The sequence below is a fragment of the Haemaphysalis longicornis genome, unplaced genomic scaffold (genome assembly GCF_048455015.1).
Source record: "Haemaphysalis longicornis isolate Haplotype H1 unplaced genomic scaffold, Haemaphysalis longicornis Haplotype H1 scaffold_4, whole genome shotgun sequence".
Taxonomy (NCBI): domain Eukaryota; kingdom Metazoa; phylum Arthropoda; class Arachnida; order Ixodida; family Ixodidae; genus Haemaphysalis; species Haemaphysalis longicornis.
The window spans coordinates 107205059-107224695 of record NW_027526361.1 but is presented as its reverse complement, the minus strand read 5'-3'; positions in this window follow the sequence as shown (position 1 = coordinate 107224695).

The window sequence follows — 19637 nt, the reverse complement described above, 5'->3', positions numbered from 1 at the left end:
TCTCGATTAGACAGAAAATAAAGATCCTCGAGAATAGTCTATGACTACTAACGACTGAGAAAAAGTAGAAAGGAGTGATGCATGGGAGGAATAACAACAGGAGTTGTTGTTGCTACAGTGATCATAAGTACAGCATGCCGCTGGCCGCGCGCAAACGGATAGGCAGACATCTAGCGCGTGCAGGAGCTCCGCTAGGGTCAAAGGGGGTCAAAAGCAACGTATCGCCTTCCGTGGTCGGCCGCAGTCACCACTTTCGATAGCGTGCGTTGCCCTGCTATTGAACGCCCCCCTCCCTCCCCGCCCCCCCCCCCTCCTCCCGTTCATTGGAAAGGTATGAGGAATACGAAAGCCCGCAGTGTACATGTTCGAAATGAGGTGATCTTATTTCTTGCTGTCGCTGCGTGGAATCTCCCGTATTGTTACGGAAAACACACCCCTTGCAGGTGACTGCAGTGCTCGGAAGGCGTTATATAATGGGCTGCGTCTCGAGTGCCGTCCGACGGTACAATAAGCGCTCCACTAAAGCGACGTCCATCAGCATTTCGATGAAAAATTGCACTACATTGCATTCATTAAGGTAATGTAGTGCATAACCTAACATAGCCAAACGAAGGGAAAAAAAATCATTTAGAATACCAAAAACTAATCAAAGTCTTAAAAATTATAATTAGAACTTAAAATGTACAAAAAATTGAAGGTAGCGCGAGCCGGGTTAGAGCCACCGACTTGGCCTCTATCAGGACAGTCTTAAATATTCAAATGTTATCGGAAGGCACTCTCGACACTGCGTATATAATGCATGATCACTTATACACCTGTGCAGAGTCTACTGCTAATTTGACATAAGCACGCTAGTTTTATTACCGACGTAAGCGACAACCAGCGAAAAGGGCGCGAAAAAATTGAGCAAAGTTGCTTACGCTGACGAAACCTGCGGGGCATAAAACGCCTTCAGTTCAACCTACCTAAGTATATTTATGCAGTTTGGTCTTCCTGAGGTGATTATCTCCATGAAGTTTTGACGGCCATTCTTTGGGTCTTTGGTCAAGTCTGTTGCGAAAGCACGTGTAGTGGTAGAGACTGCTAATGCTGCAGTGAGTTTTATGCTACGGATTTCATACCGAATATTGATATACTGCGCTTAAGAGCATTCTAAATATGAATTACACACTTCTACCTTCTTGACCATTCTCCTGTACGGACACGTGCACACCTCTGCCGCCTACCTATAACTTCAACTGCTATTCTTTAGTGGATTCTCCGTGGGTTCTTCTGAAGACCACATAGCCCGTAATCAACCTCTACCCCACCCCCTCCCCCCTCCACTTTATTTTAACGTGAAGCGTTCTCTGGCTATTCCTTCCGCGGTGCGGGCGCAACCGGTACGCATATCCGATACTCTGAAACACACGGAAATAGATACGCAAACGAGGCTGGGCGCGGCTTAGGTACCCGAAGCTGGTGTGACGTCACTTACAACCATGAACGTGTCAAACACTCCGGAAGCTCGCGCGCGGTTCCTACGACGCAGTGCACTCTGCCAAATGAGCGCGTGCTTTGAAAACGCTCTGAAATCGGGTGTGGCGTTGCTGTAGACACCGTTGGTTGGATGGGAGTACCACGTGGTGTACGTCACGGGGAAGCTGGAAGAATTAAGCTACATGCGCTATGGAGATGAGTCAATGCTGCCCCCATTTCCCGTATGCAACACAAAACAACTTTCTAGAGGCAGTTTTTACTTATTTAATGAGGTTCTTCCAATATACGGTCACAGTTACGTCGGTGTACCCGTCGTCGCCCGATAAAGACAAACCCGAAAAGCATGGTGCACACCCGTGCTCCATGGCCACGAGTCCCTTAGGCCAGAATGCTACAACGGCATACGCAATCCCAATAGGTTGGAAAAGAAGCGGCACGTAGACCAAAAGCAAGCCAACCTAAGAGCAAAAGGTAAATTTAAGCCAACAATTTTAAACGTTATGTAAGCTACGTGTCCCTCTCTGTCCGTGCATCCGTGACCGACATGATTCTCCATAAGGCCCCACAGGGCTGTTCCGGCGTGTACGTAGTGCAATACGAGCGAGCCAGTCACAGGCAGAGACCATGAAACTTAGAATATTCAAGGATTGTGTTCAAACGTGTTCAGAGAAAGGTGGGAAACTAGATGTCCGAGGAACTTTCGGCACAAAAAGTTCGCACAATCCATGTGTCCTCACGAGTCGAGTTAGCCTGCCGATGAAAAGGCGACCACGGGTTTAACTTGATCAAACATTGTGCTTTCTTCGTGACAAAAAGCTAGTGAAATTCTCCTACGGCAGACGCAATTTATAAAACGTACACAACGCTGACAACGCTGCAAATAACAGAATTTTAGCCAACGGGGTAATGCAGTGCATGGACGAAACATATATATGTGAGGACGAGCAGAAAAAGCATCAAGAGCGATAGCGGGGTCGTCTCGGTGCGTCTTTTTGATTTTCTTTTTCTAGTAACGGCGCAATGGTTGCGGCTAATGCCAACGCTCACGCCAACTGCCGTGCAAAAGGGTATGTTTATTACTTTCATTAATTCTTTCGATCGCGTGAGCGCATAGGGTAGCAATTCAAGCGGTAAACCCCGGTACACCTCACAGCGTGGCGACCGTTTTTCAGTGCGCTCCCTAAAGAGAAAGTCGGCCACACCCCATAAACAAAGCAAAATATCAGGGCAATAAGCGTGACTAAAGGCAATCTTGGGAACTTGGAAAGCATAACACGGAAGCGCTCGTGTGGTTCTTCTTAGCGCTAATTTCCGAAAGTCAAAATTTAAGCACAATTTGCCGTTTCGCGCGCAAGCTTTCCTTCGGCATAGTAGTGTGCCTCAAGGAATGTGTCCGGAAAGATGAATGAATATATAAACACACGCTCCTGGCGCGCGGTTAGCGTAGCAACGGAACTTTTCTTAATTGTGCGGTTGGGGAGGACGGTGGGAGTGGGAAGGGGGTAGCTAGGTTACATTCCCGACAGAAGCACTGAGCTTGTACCATGTACACTCTCGTCGAGTCAGCCGGCTTTTAGCCAAACTATCCTTGGTAACTGCTGCTTATAGTGCCGTAAACTTGTATCTCATAATGCCATTTAACACTGCCATATAAGGTACGGTACGCTTGGTGTGGCATCCATAATCAGAACATACTGAGCGCAAAAGTGTTAGTATGTATATCTCGATGCGTTCGAGATGCCGTAATGTCGACGGAATTTTTAAAGCGATAGCTTTCTTAGTGGGTGCGATAGCGTCCTGACAAAGAACTAATGCATTTCCCTGTAGACCGGTTGGTCGACCGAGAAGCTTAGATGAGATCTCAGGACATAGGGCACGTGTGTGAACGCGGGCATCCATTGTGTCAGAACGGTTACTTGAAAGTCGCAAAAAAAAAAAAACGAGTGTTTCTTGATAAGACAATACTCACATTGATCATGAAAAAGGTGTATAGTAGTATAACGTTTCTAATAAACCAAACCACGTATCGGCATTCACTAATACCGAGCGATCGGACTAATTCGATGGCTTTTATTTGCAGAGAGGAGCTTTGTAGTGCCAGATCGAGCGCTGCCAGCCTTCCTGCCGCAACAAACGACGTGAGTGGCTTTTGCCATATCTCTTCACCTTCATTTGTGAGCTGACATTTTCGTCTTTAGTTTTTCATAGGTCGCGTTATAGCTCTTAAGGCCAGTGGTCCGCTGAAATCTAGCGTCACCGTCCCCTGCCGACTTAAAAAAGTAGAGCTACCTCCTTTACTTTGAACATGCACATACGCGGCGGTGCGTGGAAGTATCCTTCCTAGGACAGCCATCTTGGATCGCTTTGCGCGCCGCTTAACTTAAAGGGCGCGCCCCGTGCGAATAGTGGAAATTCAGATTTCAAAAACGCCACATAGTTCGCGCTGGGTCCTCGCACGCATAGCTGCGGACACAGATGGAGTACGTGGAGATCTTTTCTGCCAAGTTGCTTAATCCTGCTACATTTTTACCACTTTGTACCACCCCCCGCGAAAACCCCTCAATTGTCCAACTCGATCGCCTGGCTTCGGCTTCACGCGCGGCTTCTGAACCAACAAATAATGAAGACTTTCATTAAAGGGCCTCCTCTGACACATTCGCAATACATGTTGCATCACCCGCTTTAACTTCTACGGTGTTGCGAACGCGGGATTTTTCCACGCTGACCCTATATATTACACAACGGCCGCTTCCCCGCCAAAAGAAAATCCCATTTGAAAAGCCACGCCTTCCAACATACCCACCAATTTATGGCTGTTTCGACATGTAATGGAAGGTAATAAGCGACGCAAGCCTGACTTATACTGCTCCCACATGATTGATGGGTGGATGCGTGGCCGTATAAATAAACCTCGCCAAGGCGTATACAATCAACTCATTGTTAAGTGCAGGGGGAACACACCACGTGTCGTACAAATGTCGTCCACACATTCCCCGCACGTATACAGTCACGCTGAACAAATAGGACGCGTGCAGGCCAATATTTCCAGGGTACTTTACGACGCAATTAAATTCGGTCTACTTCATGGACCATCGGAGCGGCAAGTCCTCCTCTGTCCTGTCTCCTCGTGGTCCCGAACCGCAGTTAACGACGCCGCCAGCCTCGAACGACGCCAATAAACGAAGCTGTTACGATCGCGACTAATAGAACCCCGCAAAGCAAACACGTACTTGCGTGAGCGTTCGTAGTGCAGCTAGGATCAATTACACGGGTGGCACACACCAAGGAGCCAGAACCTGCAGGGCCAGCACGTTTACGACACGTACACCTACAAATGCTCCCAATTTTGAAGGGTAATTTGGTTATCAAAGCTGCCTAATTCAGTTCGTGTACTGACCAGCTGACGTCACATTATATGAACTCTGCTTCATGTACTATGTTAGAAGCCATTTCGAAGAAGGAACTACAAAAATATTTATGAGAAAGTCTGTGGGGCCCACCGTAGTAATAATACCCACACGACTCCGTCATTTCTGCAGTAATCGAGGTAATTGCACAGTTACTTGCCGATAAATCGGGCGACTGAATATTTCTCGTGAAATGTTTATGCAGCCTTTTAAAAGGCACTAACTTCTTCTTTGTATCGCTGAAGGAACACAATTAGGCTTACGGACTAATACTACAGTCAATACTGGGCCCCGTGATCTGTTTTATCGGAGTACCTACATGTGTGTCGAGTGCCTCGACGAAAAATCCTTTAAAGTTACCTTGACAGCCGTATAAGCTCCCGCTCGGACGATTGCGACGAAAAAGTGGTAGCGAAAAAGTCGCAACGTAGCAGATATTTTCTGCGTGCCCCCTTTTGTAATTCACACGCGAAGCTGACTCCACGGGTCTTAAAGCGCAACTTCTTTCGGTTTCGCACTCCGGCGTGTGCAAAGTTCTATTCTTCAATTGTACGATTTTACGTTATACGCTCGCCGACGATTTCTTTGTTGCCGTCTTGGATGGAGAACGCCTGTGCGACGGCGATAAGAATGAAAACTTATTGCCTGTTTTTTTTTCAGGTACATCTCGAAGGTTCCGCATAAAGAGAGGGGATGGACCCCCGGTTCAAGGTCAAGGATCAACTGCCGAACAGGCAGCTGGACGCATGCCCGCCTAAAGAAACATTGTGAAAGTCTCAGCGAGTGCTGCTGATGTAGTTACGTATTAGATGTTGTTTTGATGAGTCAGGAGATGGAAAATATAATTGACTGGATGTAGGATTTAACGCGCCGACGCAACACGGGCGATGAGGCACGCCGTAGTGGAGGGTTCTGTATTAATTTTGACCACCTGGGCATCTTTAACGTGCGCTGAAATCTCGTACACATAGCGCTTTTGGTTTTCGCCTCCATCACAAAAGCGGCCGCCGCGGCTGAGAGTCGAAGCCGCGTCCTCGTGCTCAGCGGCACAACGCCTTGGCCACTCAGCCACGGGTAGATGGAAAATAAGGTGCGCATCGTAGCGGTTAACAGTATAATAGACTCTTTATGCAACTTGCTAGCAATTACGTTGGGCACATGGAACGTTCATTCTGTGTACCGAATTGCAGAACTAGTCGAGTGAGTGAGTGAACAACTTTTTATTTGCCCAGATTTGTCGCTTAACCGTCGGTCAGGAGTCCTTGGTCCCTGGCGGCGGTCGTGGCCATCTGGACGAGCCGGGTCTGGACACCCGGGTCGGAGCTGAGTAGCGCGGTCTCTCACTGCTCCTTCGAACTTATGTTGAGTGCAGGCTGTCCTGCCTTACTGCTTTGCGGGTCATTTCTCCGGAGAGGGCAAGACCATACCTTGTGATGTAGGTCAGCCCTGTCACCGCACGCCTTGCATTTATCTGAGTAGAGCCCTGAGTAACATCGGCTGTAAGACACTGGATTGGGGAAATAATCTCTGGGCAGCCGTCGCCACGCTAATGATTGCCATTTGTTCAGTGTCTTGTCTGGGGTTGGGTATTGTGCCCTTTCTAGTCTATAGTGGTCAACTATATCTCTGTAGTACACTAGCCTGTCCCTGCCTGACCGTCGTATCGAGTGAGCGTCTGTGTCAGGAGTTTCGACATCGGCTCGGTCAACGAAACCTCGAGCCGCGTCGTGCGCACACTCATTCCCGGCCAGGCCAGAGTGGGCCGGCGGCCATATCAGTTGTATTTTGCCCCCTCGCTCCATCGTCAAGCCGGATTTTATAATTTGCAACGCCTCAGGTGAGATGGATCCTCTACCTCTAAGGCCATACCGTCACGGCTGGTATATTCGGCGGCGCCCACGTACATCACGTCCTCGGATTTTGCGTATCTTTTGTGCAGAGCCCTGGCTCTGGCCTGTCGGCGCTCCTGGTAATGTACCGGAGGCATGTTCTTAGGGAGTGGCGGGATATGTATGTGGGTCCGTATATCCGCTGGTATTTCGCCTTTTGTGCCTTGCGCACCTCTGTAGTTTATGCTAAGAGAATCTAGTATTTGTCTCCCTGTCTGACTCTTGGAAAGCCGTTGCTTTTGGGCGGTTAGCTGGGCTTCGATGAGCTCACTGAGCGTGTTACCGAGGCCCAGCGCTTCAAAGTGTTCGTTCGATGCAGTTACAGGTATACACACGGTTTGTGCGCTCTCCTTATCATAGCATTTATTTTATTCTCCTCATCCAGCTTTAGGTTCAGGTAAGGGGTAACGTATATGATCCTGCTTAAAACAAAAACCTGAACCAATCTCAATAGGTTATGCTCTTTCATTCCGTGGTGCCTGTTTGCGATGCGCGAGATGAGCCGAATTGTTTATTGGACGCTTTTTTCCAGCGCGCGTATGGTTTCTATGTTTTGCCCATTGGCCTGAATTCTGAGGCCCAGAACACTGATACTCTGAACTGTCGGGATACGCTGCGTACCACCTGCAAAAAGGTGAATGTTTGGAGCGGTCGAGTCGGTTTTTCGCCCTCTGCTGGTCGGACGGTATATTAGCAGCTCGGATTTTTGTGGGGAGCAACTTAAGCCTCTCGGTCTTACGTACCCCTCTACAGCCTCGATCGCCCGTTGTAGAGTGTCTTGCACATGCCCGTCGCTACCTCCAGCCACCCAGAGAGTCAAATCATCGGCGTATAGGCTGTGATGTAGTCCCTCTATGTTTTTTAGGATTACTGGAAGGCCCATCATGGCCACGTTGAAAAGGAATGGTGAGAGGACAGACCCCTGAGGAGTAGCTCTGCTTCCGAGCTCTAACGTGGCCGATTGCAGCCCCCCTACGGCAAGTGTAGCCGTTCGATCCGTAAGAAAGTTCCTGACATACTCATACGTGTTGTGGCCTATTCTTAGTGTGTCCAAGGTATCTAAGATAGCCGAGTGCCGAAGTTTTTTTTAATATTGCTCCGGACGGTCCGTCGTCCTTCCTCGCGAGTGAGTGAGTGAGTGAGTGAGTGAGTGAGTGAGTGAGTGAGTGAGTGAGTGAGTGAGTGAGTGAGTGAGTGAGTGAGTGAGTGAGTGAGTGAGTGAGTGAGTGAGTGAGTGAGTGAGGGAGCGAGCATTATATCCACGTGGGTGAAACGCTGACGGTAGGCCCATGCCCTCGCTTGCTCGCTCGCTCACTCATTCACTCCCTGCAAACAACCCATTGCGCAACGTAGCCAATCCACATCACCAAGGAGGACGGCGATAATGATGCTCATCATCACTTGTAAAGGATGACGCTGTAGCGGAAACTAACCATCAACATCTTTCGTCATAACAAAGCCTCTCTACAGCCAACGCTGATTTTTCCGCAAAGACAAGCTCGTCAAAAGCTGGCCCACATCGAGCCAGCCATTCCCATTCCTCTGTGTTTCCGATCATTAAACGACGACGGGGAGCGGGAATAACAGCGCTGGTCTCTCAACGCTGCTGCTGGCGAGCCTCCGCCGCTGCCTAATACCGAAAACAAATGTGTTCCGTCTTGCATAGTTGGCAGCTTCATTCAATTGCCTTTCGGTGAAAGTCATAGCGTCATTCCGGACAGTAACACCCACAGTTTGTTCCGCCAGCGCCGTGATCGATAGTCGTACTAGCCAGCGGACCCCACTCGTCCAGCATTGAAAATAAAAATTGCCTCGAGGCGGAAGAGATTAAGTGACGCAGAAAGAACTTTTGTTTTGTTTCGCGTACCATCTGAGGTAGCGCGTCTTTCCTTGGCGTTTCCATGGCGATGTGCCGATGAAACGAAATCTGCACGGCACATGAAAGCAACCAGCCGACGCAGCCAGTCGCCGGAACGTTGTACATTACAAAGGGTGGATGAATTCTTGGTTGGCTGAAAATTGCCGTTATAACTGAAGAATAAACTATTTTCAATGGGATTGTTGTTGGTGGCATAAAAAGAAGCCAGTAAGCACCATTCAGCCTCTTCTCCGTTGGCAGGACATCAGGAATGCTATATCGAGGAGCAACAAAAACTGCGTTGGGTGGAATGGGGGATGAGTGTGCCGTTTCCTACCGCACCACTGCATGTGGTTCATCACGAGGCACCACTTTGCTTTCCGTTGTACCGAGATGCCAACATGACCATTCGGGAAGGCAATAGGTTCGCAACTGTGACGTGTGCGTTGCGTTGCGCTCTGAATCAAAATGGAAGCGGGAGCAGACACATTTGCTTCTTAAAAGGAGTACTTAAAGACACCGAAGTCTGCCTATGCCACCCATTGAATGCCGCGGCGCTTCGTCTGGGGTATCAAGGCATCGTTTTGGTCGGTGCCGGCATCTATTGGTAAAGTTCGCTGTCAAACGTACACTGGCCCAGTGCGTTCCGCATGTTGCTTACAATCAACCTGAGGAGTACTAAAATTTCGAAGCGTTTGAGGGACCTCGAAAGCTGGAGTGTCATAATCTCGAATGGGAGCTTCAATAAGATAAGGTTTGCCGGGAAATTTCAACAACTTAAAATTTGAATTTTAGCTTGAAGCAGTCAACTTGGTTATGTAATTAAGTAATCGATGCTGCACAACAGGTTTCAGGCGAATAGGTTTTCCGCAGCTCATAACCATGACTCGAAGTGCGTAATTAGTGTCCCTCAGCCAGTGTAGGGAAAACTGGTACTTAGTGAGGGGGAGGTTGGGATCCTGCTTCGCCTAAACTATCCGACTTATCCCTTGCCTTTACTTCCAGTTGTATATGTATTCAGTCTCAGCAAGATGGCTGTGCCAGCAGGTTGGCTGAAGTGGTGGAGCGACGGCCATAGAAATACGTTGGTCCTAAGTTGGAACGCGAGGCAAGAAGGAACAAACTTTTTTTTAACGATGATTGTTTTCTCAGAAAGGTGTGTAGCGTTTCGTTTCGGCCGGATGGCTCCATTTTCGGTGGACGGCCATTTTTCTTCACCTGAAATATTCGCTTCCTTCAGGCCATCCCCTAAACTTGTCGACTGTTCTGTCGCTTTGCGCCATTTATTGCGCATAATATAATAACAGATGCTTGTTCAGGCTAGCTGAGATAGCAGCTTTTCCTGGCTTCTCTATCATTTACTAAAACATATTTCCGAAAGTTTGTTCAGATTGCTTATTTGTCCTTCGCACCTCCAGATCCGCGTACTTTTAAGCGCAAGGACCAGCAAGTGGCGTATAATGGCGGAGAACGAGTGACATTCAAACTGCTCTGTAGAGGCGGGCAATGTTCGTAATAGCGATTAAGGGTGTCCCTAATATAAACATAATATAATGGTCTTCCTTGTCGTTATTATCGGCTGCTAGCCCGCAAGAACTCAGACGCTGTCACCCGCTTGTACAACGCTCCTAAACGCTACGTTTCGTGTTATGTTTTGCTGCGCCAGGCGCTACAACTTAAGGTTAAAAAAAATTAATTATATGAAATTTTGTCAATAACTAGACGATTAAAGGTGCGTGCTCAGGCATTCGACTTCCACATTGGAATTTGCCGAAAACAGAATATAGTAATTCGGGCGCTGAAAACAACGTGCCAATTGACAAGTTGCTGCCATGAGCTCCACTTTAGTAAATTATCACAAAACCGTCATATGTTAACTTTGCGGAACCTGGACACTCAGCCGCTGGGCATCCATGTCAACTTTGAGCCAATGTGCGGCTAACCATTCGCATTTATATTCAAGAGAAAATCATTTTCTAGTGGGCCCTATGGTATTCTATCCGATAAGAAATTCCTTTTTCCATAAACCGGTCGGTCTGCTGAAAAGCTCTGATAAGATATCTGGACACACGGCGCATGAGTGAAACCGGGCATCTATGTGTCAAAACGGTTATTTAAAAATCACAAAAACTGAAGGATTTTAGGTAAGATGATACACACATCGTTCATGAAGAACGAGCACAATAGTAAACTTGTATTTCATAAACCACTTATCGATATATTCACATCGTTTGAATGTCACAAATATGGTCGCATGGGATCGTTCGTCGTTTGCGATTTCTGCCTTTAAAGGTTTGACGACCGATCGGAAGCGCTTTCAGCTGAGGTTGGGCGCACTTTTAGCTTTCGCGCTGCTCTCAACTTTCTTGAAAAAGGGATGGTAAATTTTTCATCTGCGCATCAAGTGGTTAGTCTCCTGCGCTCGTCATCAATTTTACCTCCTATAGATAAAATTGCCGCAGCACCTCTTGCCCTAAAAGTTACAATTCATACCCCCAACAATACAATAGAAACGGGGGACAGGACAAAGCGAGAGGAGACATGGAGAAGCTAGCGGTTCTGGGAAGTCGTTCTTACTTAAAAACGCTTTGAAGTAAGAGTAATTTTCGAAATTATAGTTATCAGTCAACTAGTCCATACGCACGTCGTGTACTGCAGAGCCCAATCTCATACGCTCATGCTCAGCCAGCATCATCTGAGACGAAGCAACAACGGAGCGCCCAAAGAAACTGCTCCCGCAGTGACCCCGATTCCTGGTCGCGATACCAACCAACGCCGAAAACGTTGACAGCGGCGCATAGAGATGGGTATCTTTCCGGCTGTGTCGAAACAGTCTGAAAGCCGAGAGAGAATAAATGTGGTGGAGGCTCAGAAAGCGTGCGAAGAAACGGCAACGGATGTTGGATAGATAGTAGGGTTTCGCCGTAATGAAGTCGTCGCCTCGCTTGTGAACGGTGGATGGTGAAGAAACTATAAATGAGGAGAATGCAGAGGCGTTGTCAGTGCGCATCACATCGTTTACCGAATCTAAGGCTGAGGTCCATCCAATGGGGCCCCATCGTAGTACCGGTTTGAGGTGGTTCCACCGACGAAAGCTGTCTACGTCGCCCGCGACGCACGCACGCATTGTGGGCGGAAGAACAATCTGCGCAAACGAACCGGCCGTTTGGTCACGCGTCGCAGTAAAACAGTGTGCACACAACAGCGAAATGGGGCTGCGGCGAGAAGAGAACGACTGCACACAAGTCAGCATCAAGAACAAAAGAGGGAAGACAACATAGAGAGTGAACAGGGACAAGTCGGCTTCAAGGATAGGAGGGGAAAAACAACATAGACAGAGTAAACGGGGAAAAAGTTCAATCTACCAACAGCGCTGCTTCTCATTTGTAAGTATGTAGCTTTTACGCCAGCTATTGGTAAAGGAAAACGTATCCTGGTGGCTTGTTTGGCCTGCCATTACCTGTCGGGCTGATTCTACCATTGCTGCAGTGTGGAGCGTATATACCACATACACGCCATTTTTGCCGTGACAGTGCTTCATTTAGAAGTGACTGGACGCCACCGCCTCGAATAAACACATGCGCAAGTTGGCTGCTGCCTATCACGGTTTTTTCTGAGATACGACTAAAGCATGCGATACATTGGGTTAGTATCGTCAGTTGCAAACTACGCGATGATCAGCTGCAATTTGTGCAGAGAGAAGAACTGTTCCCACTGAGCAACTATGTGAGGACTGTATTACGGGGGGAAATGCGTTTCCTGGCGTGGAGGAAGCGGGCAGTTTTGCCGCAGTCGGTATTTTTGTACCGTACACGAGGTTAAGAGAAAGTTACTCGAGCCACAGTTCGACGGCAATGTTTTTGTTTACAACGAAGCTATTAGAGGCACTTCGGTAGCAATTCATCGTATCTTATTCTCCTTCACATTTCGTAATCGGATAAGAGGCATCGAGGAATGAGACAGGATGTGGAGGGGCCCGTTTTACCCTGGTTCCGCTGGTTCCGCTGTGCATTCGGCATCACCTCACTCTTAAGAACTGAAAGATGACGCGCTATCTCCTGCCATATCTGACGTATGACATGAGTGCTCCCATCTCGCACCCTCCTATTTTTCACCCTCCCCAACTATTGCTTTAACTGAAACAGAAATGTTTCAGTTAGCCACGCCTTGTATGCCAACGAAGTTGTACAAAACCCGTCGAAGTAGGCAAAGATCGTCTGAGTACCCATGGTTCAGGCGTCCATCGTGGGTCGTGTGCGATGAACAAGGCATTTTGCCCGCTTCTTGTTAAATCCAATCGAGATACTGACAGGAACAAGGCTGTCCTATCATCCATCTTTCGAGAGGAGTGTTAAGTCAGCAGGCGTGAAAAGGCGTATTTAGTAGGTCTGCTATCTTGGTGAGGGGCCCCATGGGAGAGCGGATTATGATTGCGCAAATTTTCAGCGAAAACGCTGAGCGCAAAGCGCCTGATTGCTGAAAAGACAGCGGCACAATTTGTTCGAACATGACGCAGTGTTGTATTGTATTACATTGTGTTGGGGTGTCTTGCATTGTATTTACAACATTTATGTGTTTCTATCACGTATCACTGGAACAGCGATTCAGGCATGGATCTGCAAAGGTTGGCGCACGATCAGTTCTGAAACATCATACAGCGCAAGTGGATTGCGGTACGGAACAGCCAGCACTGTACATAAACGTAACCAACCCCGCCGTAGTCGAGCCTGCCATTCGATATCCCCGCGTCGAGGCCACTCGATGCTTCAAAATTCTGGCTGCAGCGACCAATCTCGCGGATGAGGAAATTGGATCCCATCCCGGAGAACAGGTCTGCCGCAGCGTCGGGTTTGTCGCGATTGACGCTATTCACAACCTGGGCGTATATAGAAGTCCCGCCAACTCTCAAATACCGTGTTGATACTGACATCAGAGACTTCCGGCTGGACCGAACGATGCGACGGAAGTTGGTATGAAGCGGAAACGGGATACCTCGACGGGGCAGGAAGAGGCGGGAAGTGGAAGAGGTGAGACAGACCGGGCGCAATGGAAGCCCTTGCGAGTATGGGTGGTGTCGTAAAGAAAAGCCCTACGTTATTGTTACCGTTAGGAGGGCTGAGGAATACTCATACTAACGCGTGATACTGTCGCAGAGAAGGAAAATACGAACTGAGGACGCCGTAATACGCGGCCAAGGTTTGTTGTATCTACCCCCGTGCTTACCTGCTGTATCGGCCTGAGTTACTACATATGTGCGAGTATTACGCACACGCACTGAAGCTGTGGGTAGATCATTTAATGCCTGACCTGCCAAATTATGGGGCAAAGTGCGATGCTCCTGAAGAAGATAAGGAGACGAACAATGCTTCTGCGCATGCACATGGACACAAAATAAAAAAACAATCTAAATACTGAGAATTTCTGAACTTGCATCAATATGAAAATGTAATTCCTCTCACCCTTTATGTCGCACCCCATTATGTGCAATATATATCGATATTTATTTATACATACACATCGGAACAATTTTTTTATGTAAGGGACTATGTTAGCAAAATGCATATTTTGAAACAAGAAGAAACTAACGGCAAAAACCGACGTACTCGATCGCCCACGTTTTCCGGTACTTGCTGCTCTTCCCATTAGTGCATTCGCACCATTCGGTGATGGTTTCAAACGGCCCGCAAGCCCACCAGCGAAGATAAGCCGACCATAACTCGAAAACTAATAACCACATAAAGTTAGTCTGCTACCTCCCTTCTCCCCACACTTAGCGTTTCCTGACGATGGAAACCATACTGCGAGAAATCGCCTGAGTGAGCAGGATTTTCATGGAAAAAAAAAACTTAACTTGCACACGCATGCAGGCCGTGGCGGATTAACCAGTAAAGAAAAAAAGGCCTGACGTTTGCGAGGGCAGAAAAAGCAATGCGATGTACAGAGGGACCCCCGTCAACCGGAGCCCGACAAAGTCATGGTGTACCGCGGTGTAAGCAGAGGGGGGACAGCCGCACTGGAATCTGTACACATCATCGGGATGAGGCCACGCAAACGGAGACCGTCGACTTATTACGACGAACGCACCGCCCGTTACAAACTAAACATGTCGCACTAAGATGTAAAACTCCGGTCGTCTGTTGTCAGGCTTACCCTGAAAAGTTTTTCACAACGGACAATGCAAAAACAACCCTTAAAGAGTGTGGTCAGTCAGCGTGCCTGGAACGACCTTTTATTTCCCTCATCAAGAGCAATAGCCGAGACTTCGGCCGCATGGCATTGCTGGTGAAGATCGTGGAGCGTTTGTACGGTTGGCGGTGGTGTTAGTAGAAATTAAGCGCTGACAAAGAAGCAAATAAAGTAAAAACCTGAAAAGGTAAGAAATAAACACGACATTGGCGGCGGCAGTACCGGGCATACTGAGCCGTCTGTCCGTGACCCGACAGTGCAGACTTTCGGCCTTTAAGTAAGAGAGAAAGAGCAAGAGATGACGTCCGGACTGGAACGCGAAATGACGCCAACCTCACGAGACCCGCTGAGGATAATACTACGCTTCTGATGCCTCAAGGAGAGTAATTGTTATCTTTGTCCTTGCCACTTCTTTTTTTGGGGGGTGGGGGGGTTGAGAGGGGGGGGGGTGAGGGGTGATCGGCGCCTGGAGAGCAACCAGACGGGGAAATGAACAGAGCGGCCGACGTGACGTCGCGCCCACACAGACGTGCGTCTCGAATGCAGTGCCTAGGTCATTGCATCACACACGCGAGATTAACCAGGGGATGGGATTAGTCGAAACGGCGTGGGAGTGCGCCCACTGTTTCTCCTTCGGGCTTACAGCAGGGATGAGCGGCCGTCAGCAAACTACAGAGACGTCGCGCAGCTTCAAATAAAAAAAAAGTATATATGTCTGTTTATACGCGCCTATGCACGCCGCGCAGATCGCCCTGTCTCTCCAGCGTCTCGCGTTCGTTTGCAGCGTCATAGCGCCTGCAGCAAATTAAAGCAATGTATCAGTTTTTATACGCGCCCACACACGTTGGGAATTACAAAATGCGCTCGCTTTCGACCCCAACCGGCTTGCGGGAAGGGCTCCTGTATTTTGAGGTCTATGTGCGCAGACAGCTGTGGTGGACCTTCATTACCTATTATCGGAAGGTCGTAATCAAACGCTTTACACTAAGAAATTGCGGCAAATCGGCCCCAGCACATCGGTGCAGAACGACAAATCAGCTTAACCAAATGTGCGTTTTGGGGAACTAAGAGGTCGAATGCCATTTGAGTGAAAAATAGAATATGCGCTGTGAGAACAGAGCTATCGCATGTTTTTCGGTTTACGTTTTCCAGCCGCAGATTCTTTTTTTCACTCAAATGGCTTGCTGGAAATCGTAATCCGCCCCATTCGTACTTTTGTGGTACCGCGTTGTTGTAAATCCCACCTGGGGCGATTTCTTAAAGAGTGATCGCTATCGATTTGTTTATCGGTTAATTTTTATTCTATAATTGATATTGATTCTCATTTGTCTACTGTTGCTTCTAATTTACTGAACGACGCGTTTATTTTTTGTACTGACTATTTTAGCAGGGAGACATGACTGCCTGGTTGAGTCAGCGATTGTTGTTAGCAAGAAGGTCGCAACAGCCATAGCAATGCAAAAGGACAGCAACAGACAAGCGAGCACGCAGTATGCTCTCTTTGCTTTGATGTTCCTCGGCGGCACGAATTAATTATTCGGATGTAAAGGAAACAATTCCTCTGAACTTGAGCTTTATAAAGCCAAATTGACATCCCGGTTAAAAAATATTAACGCAAAAATATCTAAATGTGACCGAATTATCTTTTGTAATCCTATTAAAATCCACAAGAATTGCTCATGCTGGGGGCTTTGATAATTCATGGCATTTCTGTGCCCCAATTTATTTTGCCGGTTACTGTACCTTGTATTATCTCCTAACAATGAATCAAAGAAAATTAGAGTGACTGGGCAATTAATATTCGAGAAAGGAAGTTTAACGTTAAAGAGCGACTATTGCTATTGTCCGCGAGCGCAACCTATCGCGGCGCTGTGAAAAACGCCAGCTTAGGTACTTTCGCATTCGTCGTCTGCGTCACACAGGCTCGTTCTCACTGCGATTTATTTTGCGTCCGACCAACGTTCAATACGTTCCTGCACCTGATTTTGCGTGTGTGTAATTCTTCGTTATATCATAAAGCTTCAATCGCACCAAAACTCCTACGGCTTTCTTTACGATACGGTTGTTTTGTTGCTACCCTGGAGAGAGAGAGAGAGAGAGAGAGAAACTTTAATCACAGTTGAAGTGAGCCTATTTGTGGTCGGGGTCTTCAGTCCAAGACTCCGTTGGTACGACCGGCTGTCTTCGCCCTTTCCGCTAGCAGAAGCTGCGTTTCAGGAGAAGAGCTGGCCAGCGTACTCTCCCACTGCTCGCGTGAGGGGTTGGGAATGGGGGGAAGATCTGGGTTCAGTTGACATTCCCAGACAATATGGTACAGCGTGCCTGGTGCTTGGCAGTGAGTACATAGGGGGTCGTAAAGAGTAGGGTGAATGGCTTGTAGTCGTGTTGGGTGGGGGTAGGTATTAGTCTGTAGTTGTCTCAGGATGACTTCCTGTTCTTTCGTGGCCTGATCGGTGACTGGGGGTTAGAGTTGTCTCGCTAGTCGATAGTGTTGGGTGATGTCGGCGTATGTGAGGAGCGGTTGCCAGGTTCGCTCCGACTCTTCTTGCGGATCTTCTCCTGCTTGGCAAGACACCGTGCGAAGCGAGAAGTATCAACCCTACTTAATGCTACGACTATGCCACGCGTCGGCCTCTTTAGAGCTATCTTTCAAACTAACAGAATTAAGCCAGCTGCAAGCGCCATAACCGAGAAAGGGCAAAACAAAATATCAAAGAGCGGAAAGAGATTGAGTCTGTCTTTCTAAATGCGATTGTGGGCTCTGCCAGTAGGCTCAATAGCTTCGTCATTGATTACAAAACTGTGCCGCCCTTGTGCAGGCATGTAGAATGAAACATTGTTATGGCGGCCGTATGTGACCAGCGAACACAGAAATCAATATACAGCAATGCGATATTAGCGTGAGTGAGCCTAAGGGATGCACTCGCGTTCAAACAGCGGATAATTTCGAGTACGGCATTAATTCAACTACAGCAATTTTAACATGACTATGCCATGCTCAACGTGCCTTTTAAAAACAATGAAGAGGCAATCTTTCCCTAGAAAGTTGCGAGATGCCCCAACCCGCCCATCTCCCTCGAATTAGCCACGCACAGGTTGCACAGAGAGTGTGCGCGCTTCCCGCTCCAGCACGGCCCTCTTAAAAGCGTGAAACACGCCGACAGCCGGACTGCTGCATGTACTACTTTCCTGCCTCTACACTTCCTCGGCGTGCCTTGGCGTCGCCGCAACGGGGCGCGTTTCCAGCGCGTTCTTCCGTGGCAGGAGCAGCAGCGCACGACGGGCGACATCATGCCAGAGGCAGTCTGCGCATGTAGCCACAGCGTATCACGATAATTACGCTTACTTTGCGGTTACCAGTCGCCGGGGGTCTTTCCAGACACGAAATCCCTCCGACGAGCCGGCGATTAGGCGCCTCGCTGTTTCTCGGAGTTCCTTGTGCAATGGCGATGGTTGGTGGTTAACCCAGGCGGCAGAACGGATTTGTGCTGCGGCAAGACATGTTCGTGTTTATTTGAATGGTGGCGGAACTAGAGAAACAAAAACAACGAATGCAGTTCTCTGTTAGGGAAGGCTGGAGACCTACTTCTTTCCCGTGTCGTGTCCGCTCCAACGACACTCCAGTTGAGCATTAGTTGAGCGTGTCATGACAGCTTCTTAACTATACTAAGAGTGTGTGCCGTCTGGTGACACACTCACCAAATCCATCACGCCCTTGTTTCGCTTTTGTAGCGGGGACAAATGGCGGCAGTATTCCTGCACGTAATCAACGACACGAGCGTCCGTGTACACAGTGACGTACGTCTGGCTGCAGCACAAATCCGTTCTGGCGGCTAACCCAGGCGGCAGAACGGATTTGTACTCGTGTCCTCGGACGCTCGTGTCATCGATTATGTGCAGGAATAGTGCCGCCAATCGGTCCCATTACATATACGAAACAAGGATGTCATGGATTTGCTGAGTGCATCAATAGACGGTGCAGACCTTTACTGTAGTTAAGAAGCTGTCATGAGGCGCCCGACTAATGGTCAACTGGAGTGTCGTTGGAGCGGACACGACACGGGAAAGAAGTAGGTCTCCAGCGTTCCCTAATAAGAGCTGCACTGGTTGTTTTTGTTTCCGCCCACGCTCTAGCGAACACGAACCCACGAGGAAGAACTTTGCTGAAAAACTATCAAACATTTTAATGCTATATGTTCTTGCCTGTTATGCGAAGAAAATACCGTGCCTAAAGGAGGCACTAAGAGGGATGGGGACTTTCAATGAAGCGAATGAGAAATAAGAGGCAGCGGGAACAAAACCGGAACAAAATTTTTCACATGTAAAGAAATCGCTTCAAAAACAAACACAGGAAAACGCTAATATATTGATATGCTCATACTATCGATTACAAACGTTCCACGCCGGGATTTTCTAAAGCAATATTTCGGACGCGAATGTATGAAGTTTGTTACAGAACAATGGACACAAGTAATTCCAAATACAGGTAAAGTGCAGTTCAAAAAATCTGCGTTGGCCCTTGTAAGATTGACCCACACATACAAAAACATACGTTGTATAGGTTTGTATAGGTTGTATAAGTTTTTATACGTTGTATACGTTCTATATATAGGTTTTTGTTCCAGATGGAAGGAAACGAAACAAAACCGTATTCGTAATTTTTAGTGCGGTCACACGATTCGTCGGGGCACCAGAGTGGTGAAAGATCCACAGGATCTACAATTTTCTGAAAAAAAAAAAACTGAGGACTCACGCACACCTCTGACGACACAACGACGATGGTTGAACACGAGAATTCTCCTGTGGTATTCCTTGTTG